We start from the raw sequence: 22,491 nt of genomic DNA, 5'->3' as shown, positions 1-22,491 counted from the left end.
CCATCTCATATTAGAATGATTAAAGGAATGTTCAGTCTGAAAAAAAAAAATAGACTTAGGAAAAAATGAGAGCCATTTTTCAAATAGTTGAATAACTTTCATGTGGAATAGGGATTAAATTTATACTCAAAACTTCATGAAGCTTCAGAAAAAAATCATACCAAAGAGTAGACAATTCAGGAAGGTATTAGTCACTGATCTCTACTTAAAATGAGAAAAGACTGTCTTAGACTTAGTAATGTATTCTGTTCAATGTTGTTTAATTTCAATTTATGTAGCAAATGATTGCAATTCACATTTATGTGAAAACTTTGTATAAGCCCTGTTTAGAAAGGAAGTCTTCAAGAGTTTGCAGGTTAGTTGATTTATATTATTTACAACGTCCACATCACAGTTAAAATGTACTGCTAAACATTTACTTGGCAAAAATTTTTTGAATATTACTACACATCAATTTTATGCTAGATGGTAGACAAGTTGAAGAAAAGGCAATATTATATAGGAATTCCTATTTTGGGTAAGATATTGGCCCAAACTTTGATATTTGAGAATCAATCAATCAATCAAAAAAAAAAAAAAAAACCAGTTTGCTTGATTTAAATGTCACTGAGGAATTGAGGGGTCTGAGAAAATTAATATTTCATCACTTCCAAGGTACACTGATAAAGTGGGTAGAAGTTGTAAGTCAAAGACATGCCATTTACACATATTGAGCCCCGTATTTTCTAGACTTTTTTCTGATCATGTTATACTTACAATGACTAATAAGACAAAATTTTGACATGTTTCTAAAATCTTGTCTTGCTGTTTCTATCCTGAATTTCATTTATGTATATGCTTTTAAAGAAATATGTAGCCACCAACTTTTTAAAAAATACCAGCATCAGCTAAAAAAACATTGAGTGCCAGGTGTCTACTCCTTAAGGAGTCAAAGATTCCCTTTTCTTAAAAAGTTTACAGAACATTTCTCCCATTATCTGTTTCTTTCAAGGAGAAGTAAAAGAAACATAACTGTTTGATTTGCTATCAGAACCTTTAAGAGCAAAACGTACAGCATATGCAGTGATGTTCATTTTAATTACTTGGGGAACTCCAATTTTCTTTTCCTTTTGTTTCACAAGTGCTTGGAGTAAGACTAGGTTAAAATATAGTAATTCTCTGTGCTTAAAAAAGCTGTATTTTTAAGGAACGAACATCAAAAATAATCTGTTTTTGCTAAATTGTTAATTAGAAGAGGATGGGTTTTAAAAAGGAAACAAACAGAAGCAGTAGAACTGCCTAGTCCTGCTCAGTGCAGTTCAGTCCTGATTCAGCAAGTAGGTATTTGGCAGCAGCAGTGAGCATTGTGTACTACAATGACGGTGCTGTTTAACTCGATACTCTTCCCACACCTCTGTCAGTCGAGCCCAGTGCGTGGGTAACTCATGAAGTCACTGGGTACCTGAGTGAAATATTGAAAGCAATGAAGGTTATGAGGGTTTAGAGACAGGTGGAACTGGCTACTTGATCACAGCCACGCCCACTCTTAAAATGTACTTGGCAACGAAATTCATGCCAATATGACACCTGTCTGTGTAGGAAACTCATGACAAGACAGGAGGGCAGACTTCAGATCACGGTAATAGTGTCGTGACTGGGATCTCCCCAGAGCCTGTCCCGGAAAGGATACGCCTTTCTCACTTTTACACCAATTGGAATTTGAAGGGAGCTTGCTAACTGATGTTCTGTGTGGACCCAGAAGGACCACCAATAAGGTAAGGGCAATGATATCTCTTGGTGTGATCACTAGAGATAAATTGTAAAGAGATTCCCCACTCCATCTTCCCTTTCAAATGTAGATTACTGGGGCAATCTTCTTGGCAGTGTATTTCAGGATCTTCAATTTAAGGAACAGAACTGTTTGGTGCCTGCTCTAAAAAGAGACATCCAGGCCCTGCAATAGCTGTCAGTGCCATTTCTGGCTAATGGGATGCTGAGAAAGAGATGGTGAGCTGTGGCGGAGTAGCAAGAAGTGATTTCCGGAGACTGTGTCAGAGCGGCTCATCTCCCAGTGCCCTCCATGAAGATGTTTCTAGTAGCCACCTGTATCCAGAGATTTAAATTTATGAAAAGAGAATTGTAATGATATCTTAATTGCTCCAAAGATGTCTTTTCAAAGGAATTGTCACAGAAACAGTTCCTCTAGAGGAACTGAGAAACCAAAGGGAGATGTCTTTATTGTAGAAGAGCTGAGGAAAGCCTTCTGCCCTAGAATTTAACGTTAATGGATTTCTTTGGCAAATAATAGTCTTGGTTGCAATACTGCTCTGTTTGATGAGGATTCAAAAAGTGTTAATCAAATCTAGCAGTCATTGCTGCTTCTTTCTCTCCTAATCTCCCTGATCCTGAATTACGAGAGCCTTATCTATTAAAATAAAACATCATTTGTTAAAGCCTTTTCAAAATTAAAACCAAAACCATTAAAACTAATTGTTTGGTAGTATCAAATAAACAAATTTTTTAAGTTTGATGAATTGTTTGTAAGTGCTAATCAAGTGGGTGGAGTCATAAAGGAGGGGAGGGAACCAGCTGAAACAATATATGTAATTTGTTTGCATTATTACTTGAGATAATTACAAAGCAGGCGTTCAAAAGCTGTTCTTCATACCAGAAGGGGAAAAAATAGGGAGGAGTGGAAAAGTACAAGAACACCCAGCCATTGTCGGCTGCAATCTAAAATACTGCCGGATTCACGATTGTCGAGTATTAGCATTGCTGAGAATGCCAGGGACAGAAGTGTCACGATGAATGTAGAGTGATGACTTCATAGGAAGGCAAAACTGAGGATATGACCAGTTTGCAGTCACAGAGAAATCAGCTTTAATTAATTTGAGTGCCAGCTCTGTGTATAATTACACAGCATGGGAGTTTGCATGCAAATGCGGAAATGCTGATTGTTCAAATACTTGCACTTGCTCATTAATACGCTGGGACTAAGCGGGGCTGGCAAGCAGACAGGGTACAGCACACACGGTGCCTGCAGGCTAATTTGTATCATACTGTAGTTAGCAAACAGATTTCAGATGTTTCTCCTTTCTTTAAATAATAAGCGCAAAAATATGTGTGTCATTTTCATCTGTGACATACCTTGTTTTCTTCTTGATTAAAATAAAATGTTTTGGGTTTTTAAAAAACTGTCAAGGGTACGTGAAACATTGCTATAACACCGATTTATAGCTATTTGATGTCAGTAACATTTATACCAGTTATAGGATATTTCTGTTTCACATTTTATGTAATTATCCAAAAATAGTCATTTTTCATAATTGGTGAAAGTATATTCAAATAAGGTCAATTTATATGTTAATTCCAAGGAAGAATAAAGCAATGGTCACAGTTGAATTGCCTACTTGTCTATCAAAATCTAGTATCTTGTGTCCAGCATGAGCTAGGGCCAGAGGCTTCAGGGAAAAGATTGATTTATTTGAGAAGTACGTAATCCTAAAATGTACTGAGGTGAGATTTTCTATTCTGACCCCTGAACCTCTTAGCAGAGATCAGCTTCAACCAAAAATTCCCAGCTTCTTTTACAATGCCCAAGGGGAAAAAATCTTCCTAGATCACAACCCTGGGAATATCTGATACTTTCTTCAGACAATGGTATAAGAGAATAAGGAATTTGCCCAGGTCCCCAAAATCTGCTACTGCTACTGCCAGCGCTACTATCTCTTCCCTGGCCAGTGCACTTTATACATCTTAAGACATTTCAATTCTGCAAATATTTATGGAGCACCTATTTTTGTCAGACCCTGCAAAGCAGAGGAGATACAGTAGTAAGCCAGATAGACACAGTTCCCGCGTTTGTCATTTCCTTTTTCTCAGAAGTGGCATGAAGGAACCTGACTCAGTTTCCCTGGGAAATACGTGCTATTAGCAGTTACACCTTGGAGAAGCCCACATTGCAGAAACTGAGTTTATAGCCTTCCATAAACACAGTTCTCCTGGCCTTTCTGGGAAACTAATTCCCTCTCTGACATTCCTTCAACCCCATTCTTGTGTAAGATGAAAGCTGCCTCTGCCCCCAGGGCTGAGTGGCACCTGTAAAGGAAACGTGAAACGGTCTACCCAGCAAGCCCCAGCGTTTTACAAGATTAGATTGAAGGGGAAGGCTGTCAATAACCTTCTCTAAAAGCCTATATCTGTAAGAATACTCACTTCTGAACGAGAAAAAGTAGACACATCATGTAGATGATGTAGGACAGACACCTCACACCATTAGGTCTCACCAAAAGGAAGCTGTTATCTATGTAAGTATTCTCAGTCAGTTCAGGAACACGGACTACGAAGCGTGGCCTTTCCTTCCCAAAATGTCTGTTCAGATATTCCACTGGCAAAAGCTCCATATATGCACAAAGGGGAAAGGGACAGTAAAAGTGCTCATGCACACCTCTGGGCCCCCACTTGCCTCTCCCAGTGGTCATAACCCTCTTACCCTACGTATTAAAAATGTGCAAGAAGGAAGGAGAAAATCCAGGATAGGGCCAGGAATTCAGGGGTATCGCCATGATGTAAAACATAGTAATTTGGAAACAGTGGTTTTCAGAGGCTATGAATTGCAAGTACCCTGAGCTCAAACAACTTTTCCTCTTGGTTCTATCATGATCGGACACCCATGATCAGAAAACACAAACAAAAATAAAGCAGAAATGAATTCGCAAAATATGTATATATTAAGAAAATTTCCTCCAGTCTGGAACCAAAATGTTTTAAACATTTGGTATGTGACTATATTAGTATCTCTACCAGGAGAACAAATCTTAAAGGATTTTATCTATAGGAAACGACTTCTAGTGTGAGATTGTGGTGACATATGAAATGACCTGTATTCATGGATGATGCAGACAATTTCATGAAACAATTCCAAGGTGGGAAGGAAAGAGAATAAATGTGTGGAGAAGAAAGATGATTTCTTCTGGAGAAAGAAAATGTTCAAAAAACCTGAGGCAGCGCTAGCCACAGACATGAAGAAATCTTGTAACCCAGTGTCGAAGCACAGCACACCACGCTGATGCACAGTGGTCAACAGTGCCGATTGTTACAGAGCGAGAGTCACAGACAGGCCGACAGCAGCTGATCATTCAGCAGTGACTGGTCAACAAGAACCATCACCACAGACTTGTGAGCGCTGAGCCCATATTTCAAAGGCGTGAGAAAAGTGAAACAGCAAGTAATTGGAAATAGAGAATGTGTGGAATCTCTGTTCGGAAAGTGAAGGGGAAGAAGTGAAGCAAAAGTGGAGATTTAACCGTGTTTGTGGGAGAGAAAAGAGTTGGTGGAACAGGAGCAACTGGGGACTTAAGGGGAAATGTGTGCTTAATGGGGCAGGAGTTGGGGAGAGTACCGGTAGCTGCGCTAGCTTTAGAGATTAAAAAAAAAAAAACAAAAAAACTTACTCCAAGAAAGGAGAGGAAAAGAGGGTGTTGACGGAGAAAATCCAAGGTGGAGGTAAGAGTATGTGTCAAGTCTGCCCCTGATCCTAGTGAAGGTGTTGGTGAAATCATCTCCTGCGAGGGTACAGGAAAGGGTAGACATTACACAGACGTAAAAATGACTTTATTTTCTAACTGTTAAAAAAAAAGAGCAAAAATAATTTACAGTGATATTAGGGGAAGACATGAGGGACAATGGAGAAACGGAAACTGGTCATTGTAGAAGCTTCACTTAGACATTAACTTGGGCCAAGGTAAAGCAAGTAATGGGACTGGACTCGTAATTACAAAACAGTCTCTAAGTCTGTGTTGTCCAGTATCAGGACACCTAAAGTCGTGGTTTACAGTTTAGCACTCATGCGTTCTCCACTGAGAAAGTAACTGTGGGGGAGATGTCTGCACGTGAAGTAAGGGCGGCGAGTGACGCACCAGAGAGCTCAGTCTGGGAGGGGGACCTACCATCCCTCTGGGCTCCTCCTTCCTCCTGCTCACCTGTGGCCTTGCTGGTGACAGTCAGCCGTGTGGAGCTGCCTAAGTTTCCGGTTTTCACAGCACTTTCCCCTGTGTAACTCAGATTCCTGTTGGCTCATACCCCCTGGATTAGGCACCAGAAGCAGGGCAGCATATCCTGAAAACCAGTGTTAAGTACAGTACCTGTGTATCACTTGGTAAAGAGGGAGACAGTCCCAAAGTTCTAACTCTGTACTTAATACATCTGGAATTATACTGACAGGAGTATTCGTAGGCTTAGCTGCCTATTTCAGTTTTCCTGCCAGGAAACAGGAGCACATCAGGCACTGAGAGGCTGCCAGGGGACACCGGGCATCCCCTGGGAGCAGCAGGCCCGAGGAATGACAGGGGCACCGAGCATCTGGAAACTCCTAGCAAGGTTGGTGGCTGTGGTACGTAGGTGTCTGGGTCCCCAGGGACTGGGTGGCACTCAGTAGGTAAAAGGACAAGGCACAGGTTGTCTCAGAATGCTTCCAGCCCGCCACTTGCTGCTTCTCTCAGTTTCCTTTTTGTTTGCGCCCCTTTTCCTGCCTTTTGTTCATCCTCCTCCCAACCTTTTCCAGATCCCAAATCTAAAGGACCTGTTGACCATGGAAAAGGTTTTGTAGCATAAGAAAATAGGGAATATGGAAGGCTTTTAAGCAAAGGAGTAATACTCAAGCCAACTCAAATCTGAAGATTTCTTGAGAGTCTGCTTTCCGTCAGCCACTGCAGTGTATGTAGGGGATTGAGGATAAACATATGAGGCGTTTTACTTATGGAGCTCACCTTTAAATGAGAAAACAAACCTGTTAGACTAGAATTCTTGATAATACAGAGGCACCAAGAAGAGAGATATTTCTTCTATAGGAAAAGAAAAATATTGGCAAAGCAAATGGCTAAAGCAAATGAATTTAGATATGGAAATGCACATAAACATGAGCAAACTGTGTTTTAAAGAGATTTTCCTGGCAGCAATGTATAAAGCGGTTTGGATTCAGAGACGCCTTAGAGCATTTAGGAGGCTATTGGGATCGTCTGCAGAAGAGAGGGGCTGGAAAAGAGGATATAACGGCAGAGATATCTCAGGGTAAGTATTGACAGGGCTTTGCAAATTACTGCGGAAACAGATGGGAAAGTTGTCGTATTTGACTTTGAGATTTCAAACCTTGATGATGGTATTAAAACAGGAAGTGTTAGAGGGAGATGGAAATGTGAAAGGGAAGACACTGAGTTCAATTTAGACCTAAGGATTTTTTTTTTTTTGAGGTGCCAGAGCCTATCCTTATGGAAAAGAGAAAAGTGCAGGTGGCAATGTGTATCCTGCACCCTGAGAGAGAGCTGAGGGGGTCATCTGCAAGCCCAAAGAGTAGATGAGACTGCCGAGGAAGAGAGAGAATGAGGGGAGAAGAAGGCTAAGGAGCAAACTTTTAAATCACATACGTGAAAAGTGTGAAGAGGAAGGAGACAAAAGTTGCAGTCACACAGTTAAAAGGAAAACTGGGGATGTCCCCAGAGAGGAAGGGCGGAGAGTTTCTGGAAGAAGAGCCCACTCGGGAGACAAGGAAGAGACACAGACAAGGAGGATGAAATACGAGAATGTCGGATGTCACAACCGATTAGTCACTGATGACGTTCAGGAGAGAGATTTCATTAACATGATGGGAAGAGAAACCCTATTACCTGGTAGTAAGTTCTTACCAAATATCTCCAGTGTATTTGAATATTGGAACTAAAGCAAAGCAGTAAGCATCCTAGGAGTTTACCCTTAAATTAGAAGAAGAGAAGATAAGGAAGAAGGACTACTTCAAAGAGAGAGGCAAGTGACAGCAGGTTAACCTGGGTTGCTGCAGCGTTTTACCCACCCAGAGGCCTGTTGTAATTCTGGTTTCTCTCAAGCTCTCGCTTCATGTTGTCAAATGAAGGCGAAGGCGGGTGGCAGTTAGTGAGGAAAAGTTGATGATGTTCGAAGATGACTAAGGCTGTAAAAGACAATTAGGCTTTTCCTACAGTTGATGCTTAGGAATTGAAAGAATTTGCCCCTAAGAAAGTCATCTCCACTCCACCCACTGTGTCTGGCCTATTTCACCTTCTTGATCACAGTTTACTCTCATGGATGTATGTGAAAATGTCTTGTCACATGAGGCAACCCCACATGAAAAGAACTTGATAACATTTCTTTCACGTAAAGGCATGTTTTTCAGCCACTGGCTACAGAATTCTTGGAAAAGATTTGTTATCCGCATGGCAAATTCAGTCTCCCTACCTTATTATGCTTAGCTTAAGAAATAAGCTAATCAAGAAAATCCTAAATGAATGTACATCTTTCCTTGGCTTTTATTTTGATGTATCCACATGTTGTAGCGTTCAGTTCTCCAGACCTACCCAAAGCAATCTGATAAAAATAGTGCCATACTACCTGTAAGTAGAAAATTATTTTTTGCCTCATTCAAATACTATTTTTATGAACCACCTACAAATCCTCTTCAGCTATATGCTGATGCTAGTTTAAGTGTGTGGCCGAGGTGCAGTATCTAGATTGTCGGAAGAAAATGTAATTATGTGTTTACCTAATAGATAATCTCTGTGTTACCAAAGACTTATGTCTGAAGAATATGAATTACTTGTGTGCCATATTAACATAGCATTCAATTGCACATAGTTTGTGTTCCTCTTTTCAAAATACAGGTAGCTATTTGATATGTCTAGGATTTTTCTATATTTGTTTTTAGTTGGAAGAATATCTTTGCTTCTTTTTATAATTCTGCAGAATTTTTATTTTTCTAAGTACGCCTGTGTATACACAAACGTGCGTGCACACACACACACAGGCTCGCCCACATGCACATGTGCGCAGACGCTCTCCTTCTCTCTCTCTTTCTTTCTCTCTCTCTCTCGCTCAACACTCAGAGGCACTTTCATAAACTTGCCCTGCACGGTTGTTGGTTTATCTGTCAAAGAAATTCATTACTAAGAGAATGCCTTGCTTTATATGCTTACTAAATTTTTTAAAAATGTTTTTCATTATATTTATGCAGACGTAACTTGGCTAGCTCATAATTTACCAAATGCAAGCATTTGTCAGGGTTATTTCCAATCACTCAGAAAAATGTGCCTTTGTGTATTTTGATTATTTAAAGCAATTTTGTTTCCATTATGCGAATATGCAGCCAGAACAGCATGACTGTCTTGACTGAGGAAATCGGAATGCTCTTAATTTTCATGTGTGCATCTGCAGAAGTGCTTTTGATTGTTTAACCAGTGTACAGATAGTGATGTAGGCATAAATGTTTTTGCACACATTTATTTTCCTTGGCACTTCAGAAGAGTAATGCAAAAAAAGTTGCACATGCTGTTGTTTGCAAAGTATATATACTCAGTTGTAAGCAGAGGAAATGTTTAATATTTTGAAGCATAAAAATTAGGATACACTCAGAAATCTCTGTCTTGTGACCACATCTTATTTATACATTAGCTAAACATCTGGATTTTTTTCCCTTTGGGCTTTGGGCTGGATTTTTTCTCCTTGTGCAAACTTTATACCAAACTCTGAATTTTTCAGGGATCAAATAGTCTCATTCAAATTTGCTTACCTTACCTTGAAGCAGATCAGCTTATTTGCTCATTAGATGAGTCCACCATTTTACAAAGAGACAGGAAAGGGAAATAGAAATTCAAGTCAAGTCATTAAGGGACCACTATCCTGAATATTGTGTCAACCATGTAACTGTAGAATCAAGTTTCATTTCGTTTTTCTGGGCTACTGTATTTCATTGAATCTAAAATGCTATCAATAGTAAGATGCACCAATATTTTCTATTCTACAGAGAAATTTTTCAAACTCTGCCAGTGAAACTATGATAAATCATTAATTGAACAACCTTTTCCAATTTAAGAAATGTTAAAATGAGGGGGAAATTGCAATTTGCAATGAATAAAATAGCATATTTAGAATAACTACAAGGCTTTAGCTCTTGGTTATAATATGTTAACTACATCAGCACAACTCAGAGGTGCTCCTTTTCTGGAAGAGAAGATTTGTTATCTCATTCATTCAGTGGGACTGAAAAAATGTACCATGTGTTCCAAACTGTTTCTACCTTTTCTTATTCATAGAGTTATCATAAAAATATTATTTCTTTTAAGAAAGTTAATATCTTTTTTTAGCTTTATTGAGTTTTTTATTTTTTAACTGTAGTATAGTCAATTTACAATGTGTCCATTTCTGGTGTACAGCATAATGTTTCAGTCATACATATATATACATATATTTGTTTCCATATTCTTTTTCATTATAGGTTACTACAAGATACTGAATATAGTTCCCTGTGCTATACAGAAGAAATTTGTTTTTTATCTGTTTATTATATATAGCAGTTAGTATTTGCAAATCTCGAATTCCCAATTTATCCCTTCCCACTCCCTTTCCCCCATAACCATAAGTTTGTTTGCTATGTCTGTGAGTCTGTTTCTGTTTTGTAGATGAGTTAATTAGTGTCTTCTTTTTCCTTTCTTTTTCTTTGTTTTTTTTTCCTTCTTTTTTTAGATTATGCTTATGAGTGATATCATATGGTATTTTTCCTTCTCTTTCTGGCTTACTTCACTTAGAATGATGATAATTGACTAATAAAATTGCAAGATATTTAAAGTATGTAACATGATGATTTGATATATGTATATAAAGTGAAAGGATTCTTCCTATCAAGGTAACAATTTTATTTACTTTTTTTTGTTTTTTTGATGTGAACAGAGTTGACTTTATCTTGAAGGAGGCAAAATAGTAGTACAAACAGAAAAAAGATAGGATTTAGATTTCTTTTTTTTTTATTTCTGACTTGATTCCTGTTTCTGTGAAACTTCAGGCTATAAATTAATCTAGCTGAGACTGTCTCTCCATCCACTCTGTCCCCTCAGGGCTGTTTTCCTGCCCATCCAAACTCTCCCTTCATACCGCTCCAGGATCAGCAAGTAGTCAAACTTTTGTTACAGGAAACTGGAACAGAGGTGGGTACTAGATCTTCCTTAAAACATGATGATAAAGCAATATTAAAAAGTCAAGCAATACTTGTAAAAACTTTGAAAAGCTGTTAAAACTATTCTACCCCAAACAAATTGTCGTAAAACCTTTAACTGATAATCAACCAAGCACATTCTTTGATTTAGTTGTCAGATAATGGACTTCAAGAGAAATAGCCTATTTCTCTGTGTCCCTCGTAACCACTAATACCTAACTCAGTGTCTGGCAAATGGTATTTTCCCAATAGCTGTTTCTTGAATGATTTAATTAAAGGAATAATTATGACCAAAGAGTTCCTTTACTCATCTCACTTTTGAGAATAGGCATTATAAGGCAAGAAACAATGGTAGGAAAAAATTAAATTGTGTTTTAATTGATTCCTCACATATTGCATATCAAAATATTTCCTGTTATAGTGTAGGATACTTCGGGCACTACATGCAATATTCAGTTGTTCATCACAAATCATCTATTAAATAAACATACATGAAACAACTAGTGAGTACCAGGCACTCTGAATATAAAGCTGAAGGCTGCTGCCCTCCAGAACAGTGGTTCTTAAACTATTTGTTTTCAGGACCCTTTTCTACTCCCAAATATTATTGAGGATCCTGCAATTTTTTATTTATGTGGGTTATATTCCTCAATATTTATCACATTAAACAATTAATTTTTTTAATATTTATTTATTTATTCAATTAAATACTGAGTTGAGAGGATAGCCAAATTCTTATATCTACTTCTTTATCGATTTATTGCAATGTATTGTTTTGTTTGAAGTATATGCAAAAAATCAGCCTTGCAACAGAGGGGAATATTTTAATAGCATTTTCAGATAAATGTGACATTCTTCTTTACCAAACCAAACCTCAACAAATAATAATTTATTAAAGTTTAGTTGCATGGTGGAATCTGAAACCATATCAGAGAACTTTTAAAAATCTATTGCATTAAAATACATTGTTTATCTCATCTTTTGACTAGACCTTTAACCCATGCATTTATTTCCATGACTTTGTAACATGATGCACTGGTCATTTTGAAATTATTAGTTCACTGAATTGTGAAGACTTCTCAAATGTTGTCATGTTTCATAAAACATTTTTTGAAAAATTACCACTGTTAATATTACCATCAAGCTTATTAGAAAAGTCTTTATGTATTGGGACGTTGTCAAGTTCACAGTGGCAAATACAAACTGTTCTTTAGATTATAATTTTTGCTTGAATGGTTGAATTTTATCATTGGCAAAGAATACCACTGTTTGAAGTGACTGACTTGCTTTCATTCATCTTTTGAAAAGTACACATGAGATACCCAAGTCTGAACAGTCATAGAGTGCCTGTCAGTTGCTTGTTAAAGTACAAATGACATTCCATGAAAAGAAGGGCTAGTTCAGCTTGCAACTCAAACATGTATCTCACGAGCGCTTTTCTTGGAGACAGTCATTATACTTTGGTATATCGTGGAATTGCTTTTTGCACACATTCCACTTTGTCACACACAATACTAGAGACTTGTATTCAGAGATACATATTTTATACAATGAATAATAATTTTTGTTGTTTTTAATAGACATTCTTAATTGAAATTGATGTTATTTTTTTATTCGTTCCTTGTTTTGTGTTTTTGTTTTTGTGTCATTGCAAGTGTAAAGTGATTGAGAATATAATGTTTACGATACAATACAGTTTAATGTCACTGCCTTAATTCAAGGTGTCAGCAGTTTTATACATCAGTGCTTTTCCATCACCAGTGCAAATGTCAATAGAGTGAAAAAGACGAATAATGTCTTAATATTATTTCAAAAATAGATTTGACTTTACAAATCCCCCTAAAAGAGTCTCAGGAACCCTGAGGTGTCTGCTGATTTGATTTTTAGAACTGCTGCTCTAGAGTTTTAAGGTTAAGGGAGCAGATAGATAAATGAACAGGAATTTTCTGTGGTTTGTAATAAGTACAGTGATAGAGGAAAACATAGGGTCCTTCAGGATCATTTCCCCAAAAGAGGATATGTCTGAGTAGGATCCTGAAGGACACCTAAGTATCAGCCAAGTAACGAACGAAGTCTTTGACTAATTGAACCCTGTGCCTCGGAATATTATTTCTGCTTTCATTTTACTAATGCTCTTTCTAAAATTTAAAAAGCTCTCAACCATATGGTTCCTATATGGCAATTGGATTCTGAAAAACATGTATGCCCAGTCAAGTAAGGTCATTAATAAGCTATTACCACTCAAGATTGAGTTACAATGGGAATTTGACAGAAAGAACCTGGATAGTTGCATGAGATTCCGTGTTGGATTGCGCAGACATTTTTACGTGGTAGGCCAGATGTCATATATTTTATGTGCTTTGGGACTCTGTGTCCCAACAGAAATAAATTCACATTGGTCCTCATCAGTGTGACCCGGCTAGATACCACTAACCATTCTAACTAGTACTAAAAGAATGTAAAATAACTGACATGGATTAAATTCCTAATACGTGACTTAGTGGCCTTACAGACATTATCATATTTAATTATCAAACAATTTGATAAGTATTTATAATATCACAATTTTTAAGACCAGAAGACTGAGGTTCAGAGAAATTAAGTAATATGCCAAAGGCCACAAAATGCATAAAGTACAGAACTGGCTTCTAAGCCAGCTGTATTTAACTGGGAAGTCTCTGCTCTTTGTCAAATTGGGGTCCATGTAACCTGGGAGCAAGCAGAGGTGGATCAGAAGGAAGATAAGCCCCGCAGGGCACACCGCACGTCTCCCTAGAGCATAGCTCACCAGGGCGCAAATTTACCTGGATGGACAGGTCTTAAAACATTTTAAAATTCAAAACAAAAACAGACCTAGAATGAAGTGAAATGGAAACTACTTGAATTTTTAAGAATCAGATAGAGACATCGAAGAAATTTCCTGTTAGAAGGCGAGAATCTGAGATTTTTCCCAGTCTGTCCAAGAGTCAGAGTTCCTACTCCTCTGCCTTGAGGGGGCTTTTGAGAGGCACTGTGAGACACTCACTCTTTTATCAAACAAAACAACGTGTTTTTTCCCAGTAGCTAGACCAAATGCAGTCCAGGTTGTGTTCAAAGCAGTGTCAGCCTAAATGTGCTGGCAAAGTTCTCATAATTCTTGTTTGCTGTGGGTACAGGCAAATTTCTAAACATCTTCCACAGATGTGACATCAATGAGTACCAAAAAAGATGAGGTTAGAAGGATAGAGGAAACTGACTCTAAACTTTACAAACACCCACTAAAGGCAGATGACAATGATGATTATGAGAATAAGTGTGACGAAAACTGTACTTTTTGTATATCTACCATGTGCTAAGTATTATGCACGAATTCATCATCTTAAGTAAAACTGCACAACAAGCTTACAAGGTAATCTTATTATCCCCATTTGTGTGTGTACCCAGACACAGTACTATTGCATTCATGTTATCCCAGCAAGTCCATGAGCTATTATTATCCATATGCTGCCGACAACAAAATTGGTCTCAAAGTAAATAAGTAATTGCCCAAGTTTGTACAGTAAGTAAATGATGGAAATATGCACAGACCTCTCTGGGCTTGTCTCAAAAGTCTCAGATCTTTCCATGCAAGGCTGCCTTGATATTAGGTAGAAATAACTGTATAATTTTTGTCTACATTTGGATACCTTTGAGAGTAAAAGGGATACTATTAATAATTGTGCCAAAGCAAGAGACACAAACTGAGATTGCCTCAGACAACACGAAATAAATGGTCACCTTATTATTAGACAAACATAAGGGCTATATGGCATCAAACTTCCTGAAAAACATGCGTTTTAATTTTTTTTGTTTAAAAATATTTACTAATCGTTTTACCTTCAGCAAATTTTTTTTATAATTTAGGAGGAAAACACCTTTTTGTATATTTGATATCTGAGAAACAATTTTTAGTTAGCAATGTATAATAAGATAGTAGAATAAAAAATATGCATTGTTTTTCTACATTTTTATACACAGTGCAACAGAAGCCAAGCATAAAACTCTAAAGGGGATAAAGAAGATTTAGAAAACTTGAATTCAGTATTAGAAGTTAATGAATGTGGCACTTGCTTTGTTCTGAATATTATAACTTACTGATTGAAGGGAGAAAATTCCGAGAAGTATATTGCATACTTGAGTATTTTCCTATTTCAGAAATAATCCTGTAACAGTAACTTGAGATGATTTTATATAATTGCAGCAGGTAGCTTCTCCACCATGATGCAAGTACAGGTTTGGGCATGTTTTGTTTTGTTTTTTTCTTTTATAGTTGCTTCCACTCCCATGTATCATAGGTGCAAGACTTAATTTCTTTCCAGTAAAAGAATAGCTTATAATTTCTTCTGTTTCTTTCTCTTTGATGCAAGAATTCTGTCCTCCCAGTTTTTAACCTACTTTGTTCGGTCATTTTTTTCTGCTTCCATTTTTCTCCTCTCCAGTAGATTTACATAAAGTTAAGTGACTTAAGCTGTTTGTAATATTATTTTTGGATTTTACTGCTTCTTGCTTTGGCTGCTCCTGATCATATCCAGATTTATTTTCCAGAGAAAGCTATTTTAGTAAAATCTCTCTCTTTTTTTGGTAAAATAAGTACTATAAACTTTCTACAAACAGGCCACTGAAAAGTGCAGATTTGTTCACAAACAGATGGATTTTTCTTTTTTCTTATTTAAAGTATAAAAACACATAGTACATACATTCAAGTGATACAATATGTACCAACTTTGAACAAACATTTTATCCAGACATCAGGTCTAAACAAGAGAAAGAGCAAAAACTCAAATAGTATGTTTTACCGCTATGAGATTTTGCTCTGTGTGTGTGTATCTTGTAAATTTTTGTGCTTAAAGTAGCCTTTCAGTCTTTTTAAATCATCCTTATGAATCTTTTCAGTTGGCTGGACATAAGAAAAGAAGGCTTCTCTCTTGAATGAGTATGAGAGTTATTATGTTAAACGTTGAGTAAGAGTGTGCTGAGCACTTAATGCAACATGGCATGCATGCTACTCCCCACAAGCTGACCTTCAAAAGGATGAGACAGACACAAATGCAGATCTGCATACATGTCAGATTGCCAAGTGCTGGGGGACATATCTCTTATCCCCCCTGCTTTCTCTTTCATTGTCTCTTCATGAGACCGAGGGCGCAGAACATAATGAGGAACAGAAGTCAAAGGAAGCAGAATACTTAGGTCCACTGTGCACATTAGTATCACAATTAATAGCTGAGTTTTTGAGGCCAACCAGATCAAGAAAGGCAAGGTATCCTGTTCCCACAGGCACCCCTAGGCTTGGCAATTCTAAAGTTAAGAATGGTGTGTTTCTTCTCTTCGCTTATGGCAACCACTGCCAGGACATCCAAAGCCACACAGCATCCTAATTGCTCAGGGTACTGAAATATATAATCTCACTTCATATGAAAAGGGATGAGAGCAGAGAGAAGGAAGACGTAAATAAGAAGGGACGAAAGAGAGGGATGTATGCTATTGTATCTTATATTAATGACCTTTACTCCTCATCTCTAACACAGTTTGTCACATTTTAAAAGTTTATTTCTAGCCTTAAAGAAGGTAGTTTTGAACAGTTCACATTTCTGAATACGGCAGGCAGTGTGGTAAAGGGAAGACCAAAGTCCCTAAAAACAGAAATATCTGTGTTGGTCAGCTCTGCTACAGACTTCGCATAACCTTCAGCAATCTCCTTAATTTATGTATTTCCTTAGATTATTTGAGTTCCATTTTGCTGCAATAATACCTACTCCTTAGTATTTCTGAGTGCTAAGCGATTCTCATACCCACAGCATCCAGCACAGGGTCTGACAGGGGTGTGTGCACATTCATTGGCTACTGTTGTTGCCACAGAAAATAAAATTTTATTCCTAGAAACTACATTTTGTTACTATTGGGATCATGTAGGACTCTGAGGAATCACAAATTGAGGAATAACACACTGAGGAACTCTATCTTCTCTTCCTTAGATGGTCAGCATTTTTTTAAGAAAAATCTCTTAGAAGGAAATTAAAGCAGTATAAACTACTGTGATTTGTGTGGGTCACACAAACAGGTGCATGCCATCACCAGCACCAACAAAACCAGAATCTAAGACCTAGATTAAACCAGGTTAAAAACCATCAAAAACAGCACACACACAAAAAGCCTCAAAAATCAATGTAGGGGAGTCGGGGGTGGGCAAAATGAGTGAAGGGGGTCAAAAGATACAAACTTCCAGTTATAAAATAAATGTCACGGAGAGGTCATGTACAGCACGGTGACTACAGTTAATAATACTGTACTTGAAAGTTGCTAAGAGAGTAAATCTTAACACTTCTCATGGTAAGAAATAAAATTTTGTTACTATGTACGGTGACAGATGTTAACTAGATATATTGTACTTATTATTTTGTATTATGTACAAATATTGAATCATTATGTTGAGCACCTGAAACTTATGTAATATTACATGTCAATTATACCTCAATAAAAATGTCAATGTATATCCCAGAAAGTATGTATAAAGGTAAATTACTTCTTTGTTGTTGATCATGGCAGTGGTTGTGATGAGGAAGGGAAATATTTGAAGTTGTTAAAAATGCTGGACATAGATTCAGATCCAACTCTACTACATAGCATTTGATCATCAAAAAAAAGCAGAGTGCTAAATGGTTTTGATCCTCAGTATTCTCATCTGTGAAATGGGGATAATCATAGCCCTATTTCATAGGACTGTTGTGAAGCTTATATGGGATAGTGCAGGGAAAGCAATCAGTACAAATCTGAGTAACATTCAACACTGTTACTAGTATGTGTGAGCCCATCGCCTTTATTTAGGATTCATTGGTCACATTGTCTCCACTTTTCATCTGGCTGTTTCTCTAAGTCATCAGAACTTCCCAAAACAAAGTCCTGGTGTGTTTGCTTGTAGAGCACTTGAGTGCATTTGAGAGCTTCGTGAGAATGAAGCATTCTAGAATGTAAGTCGTGAACCAGTCATATATAATTCTCTGCACAGGTCCACAGGAGCCCAAGGCCAGGATTTTCTCCTTTGGAGAGAGGCACTGCGTGGCTCCCAAAAGTCCAACTGCAAGTCAAAGATCATGAATCATGTTTTGACATTTCACTATCAAAATTCATATATCAGTGAGACTCAGTTCGTATAACTAATCTTGTTTGATTTGGCAATGAGGTGAAATGTCAATAGGTTTCTTATTTTGACTGAAATTATTAAATATACCAAAGGGAATACTGCATATGTGTTAGTTATCCCAGAATAAAGATGAGCACACTTTCCTGAAAAGTTCAACTATACTAATGGGATAATGGATCACCAGAATACTTAAAATGTGAAATGCATACTTCGTTCACATTCTTGCTTCACTTGAAGAATAGTGTCATTGTTGCCAAAGTTTGGGGTTTCCTTTACCCCATGCCTGGATTCTCCATCGACACCAATGGGAATTTCACCTTCAAGGGCAAGACAGTGTATGGACGTAAAATGACAATAGCAGAAGGGAAAGAATACATTTTATACGTTGTGCTACAGAATATTTTTCTTGACTGTTTCTGTTATAGTCATTGACTATTACTCAGAAAGATCCATTTGAAAATCCAAAAACACATTGTCTCTAGAGGCTAGTCTTTTGAAAACACGCTTTTACCCATACATGTCATCACAAATTATATAAAAGAACAATTATAGTTCAACCTATATATTTAAAATTTTATGATTAGTTAATTATAAAAGCATATCCCTCTGACACTGCCATTAGTCTAGAAAGTATATGTGCTGCTTTTTCCAATCTGAAAGAATGGCATTTTGGAGAAAAAAAACTGTCCGCATTTTCTTAAGGAAACATAAGGCAGAATTTACCACTCACTGAAATTTAAAGTGGGATGAACCCTTTGTAGTTCATGTTCATACATTAGCAATAAGCTGTGGAGCTGTGAGTTGTTAGAATGTAGCATAAAAGAAGAAAACCTATGTGAAAGGAGAAGAAATACAAAGTCCATTTTTATGAATGACCAAATGTCAAAAAATGTATTAAAGAGGTTTAGAGGCTAGCCTGTTCATTATTTTGCTGACTTAGAAGCCTTGAAGTGTTCTGTGTCCATTTCATTATCTGCAAAAGTATGAACTATAATGGAATTTACATAAAAATCGTGCTAGAGAGAGGGGACTTTACTGCATAGTCAGCTTTGCCTCCTAATCCAATCTTCCCCAATGCACTAGGTATGGCAGTTGCCAAACTCAAACAGCAGGATCTCTTTTATAAAGAAAAGTATGAATTTGAGCTGTAAAATGAGCACAAGTATTTTTCTATTACTCTGGATGCTTCCTCTTGCTGAGTTTACATGAGAAGTCTAGCAGGAGGTGTTATTAAATAGCCTCAGAAATTAGCCTCAAAACAATTATCTTGGTTAAGCTATGTTAAAAGACACGAGAGGCTTAATGAAACAAGCATTTAAATTTTTGTGATTGAATATCTGTTGGACACCTCTGAGTTATTAACCCTTGTGGGCAGGATTTCAGATTTTTTATTGTTTTTAATTGAATTGTTTTTAGAAAACTGCAGATTAAAAACAGTTTTCTCCCCTGTGATAGAGATCCCAGGGCAAGCTGTGTAATAATTGGTTCTTTAAAAGTTGGTTTTAAACCTTGCTGCTTGGCAAGGAATATACCCTTGGTCAACATAAATTTGGGTTTTCATATTACAATTGATTTATAGAAATGCCAAGCAGGAAAGAACATCTCCAGCCATATAGTCTGCCGTTCTGTAGTTCCTTTACAATCATCTGCCAACACCCATGACTTTCTCTGCGTTTAGTAGTGAATTTGCCATGAGTTAAAGCTTCCTATGGATTCCTTAAGAGAATTTTCCAAAAATTACTGTTTTTGTTGTTGATTTTCATTTTCCCCTCTGCAGAGCCAGAATTTTGGTTTTCTCAGTTTTGCTTCTCTTCCTGGGATCTTCTATCATTCTGAGTAATTTCTCTGTGTTTATAGTATTTGCTATTTTAAAATATTTGTTGGCTCTTATCATGCCAAATCTTAAAAGTTACTTAGTCAGTTGCTTTAATCTTTCTTCCCAAGCCCCCTCCCAACCTCATCTCCCCAGTCACTTCATCATTTTTTTTTTTCTCTTAACTCTCTCCAATCTTCCACATATTTCTGGAATCGAGTTTATCCAAACTTAGTGCATTTTTCCAGGTGCATCATACATCATTCCCTAAGTCTGGGATGTGATGGTTCTTTGTATACAGCCCAAATGCTGGTGAAGTTTGTCTTTTTATTTTTCCCTGATCAGTGTCAGCATGTTGACTCAGAGTGTTTTTTGAACATCTCCCACTGATTCCTGAGGGAGCCCTTCTAAAATCAGCTATCTTCTATCTGGTTAGTCTATTTAAGGAATGTGATATTAGAAAAAACATGATTTTGTGGACCACGTTAGAAAACATGTCCAGTTACCCCCACCCCACCCCCTGCCATTTTTAGAAACATATCTATTTTCTTGACATTTTCATTTTTGTTAAGTATATTTTATTATGAAAATGGAATGGAAGCGTATGCAAACAAATTGCTGCTAAGGCTATTGGGGTGAGAGTGGAGAACTCAATACAACTTAGGGCAGAATGGCTTCTAGCTGTATTAGATGTTTAAAAACAAAACAAAAAACCTCAAAAGGCCTGCACTAAAATTAAAGCACTCTACTGTAACAAGCTATGTCTTTACATATTCTTCATCTATTCATTCCAATTACCTTAACTACTTTTTCTGGCCTTCATGTTAAGTACAAAATTGGAGGTGAGAAGCAAGAGAAAATAAATATAAAATTAAATATGATACATCAAAATTATTGTAATGTTAAGGTATACAGATTTCTTTCTTATAAGGAATTCTACTCAACAACATACACTTATCAGATGGAAGTAGGCGACACCAAATCCACCCATGAGCCACTTCAAGCAGCGTAAGAAAAGGTCACAAGACACCTGCACATCAGTAGAGCAAATCTGGAGGATGCACAAGCAAATGAATCTGGGAAAGAATGTGTTGTCCTCCCTAAGTTTTATGTATTAATGTAAATACATATCATATTCATAGATTTGAAGAGGCTCTCAATTACAGAAACTCACTCCCACTGACTTGACAACAGCTTTTTAGAAAATAAACTACATTAAATTTACACACACAATTTCTTTTTGCTAAATGACAATAGCATTTATCTATATGATTACATACCACTGTCACCTCCACATTACAATCAAAGTTTGACTCAAAATCTTTTTTTTTCTAATACGCTTGGAGTCACTTTTAAGTGTTTATGGTGGCATCAAAAACACAGTCACACTGGTTTTCAGTTAATTCACTTTCGATGATCCATTTCAGTCAGTACTGCTTCGGTTATGTATTTACACAACAGAACAGACCCAAACTGTCTTGTGCAAAAAGGAGAATTATTGGCTTTTGTAACTTAAAACTCTGCAGCTAGTCTTCAGGCACAGCTGGCTTATGAACTCAGAAACATTCCCGTGATCCGAGAGTAGGTACTTTCTCTTCCTTGCAGTCTCCATACTCAGCAGGATTGCCCCTTGTGGAAGTTGCCATGGCTCCAATCCCATGTCGTCTCCTTCATTCCGATAGAGTCATGGGAGCTTCTCTCCCTCAGTCTTTACAAAGTCTTGGACCTGGTTCTCACTAACCTTGTTGGGTTATGGGTCCTTCCCTGGACTCATCACCATGGCCAGTCACATGGGATTTGCTGAGCTACCTAACCCCACAGCATTATTCAAGAAAACGTCCTGAGAGTATGGGATGTTCTGTAACCCGCACTGTCCAGGATGGCAGCCACTAGTCGTGTCTGGCTTGACTTAAAATGTGCCTGATGCAACAAGGGAACTAAATTTTAAATTTTATTTTAAGTAACTTTTAATTAAATTAAATAGTCATTAGTATATTGAGTTACACAGCTTTAGAGTTAGTGTAGGAGTCAAACCTATTTAGATGACATCGGCTGAAGAGCAGTTCCCCAAAGGAAAGGGTTTTGAGGGGAGTAGCTCCTATTTTACTGGAAGTGGGAAATATGGATGCCAAGGGATGAAAACAATAGATGTTCACTATAGCTACCCTAAAGCTTGAACTTTTATTAATATCTTTTGGACTGATAGTTTATGTGTTTTTTGTTTGTTTGTTTGTTTGATGGAGGGAGGTCATTCGGTTTATTTATTCTAAGAGTAAGTACTGGAGACTGAACCCAGGACCTCATGCATGCCAAACTAAGCATGTGTTCTACCAGTTGAGCTATACCCTCCCCCTGGACTGATAGTTTAAATTCAAATTATATGGCTCACATCATATTACCTGCAGTTTTTCTGTTTTGCATTGTTTTGCTTATTTTCTTAATTAAAATGCATACAGTAGAAACTTTAGACACGTAACTGTTCAGGCTTAAATGAGAATCCATCTCTAGCCATTGTTAGGGATCCACCTTTAATTGAGTTATCTTTTATGT

The 22,491-nt window shown here is 37.2% G+C and overlaps 1 protein-coding gene across 1 annotated transcript in view; it reads left to right on the top strand.

Moving 5' to 3' along the window:
- The first annotated feature begins 1,601 nt into the window (after positions 1-1,601).
- Positions 1,602-22,491, top strand: part of ADGRL2 (adhesion G protein-coupled receptor L2) — a 252,611-nt gene continuing 231,721 nt past the window's right edge. The window contains exon 1 of the mRNA XM_074376152.1: positions 1,602-1,754. The gene's annotated coding sequence lies outside the window, so the exon portion shown is untranslated. The remainder of the gene's footprint in view (positions 1,755-22,491) is intronic.

Source organism: Camelus bactrianus, chromosome 13 (genome assembly GCF_048773025.1).
Source record: "Camelus bactrianus isolate YW-2024 breed Bactrian camel chromosome 13, ASM4877302v1, whole genome shotgun sequence".
In the NCBI taxonomy this organism is placed as follows: domain Eukaryota; kingdom Metazoa; phylum Chordata; class Mammalia; order Artiodactyla; family Camelidae; genus Camelus; species Camelus bactrianus.
The sequence above is the reverse complement of the archived record's forward strand: the minus strand, read 5'-3'. Positions and strand labels throughout refer to the sequence as shown.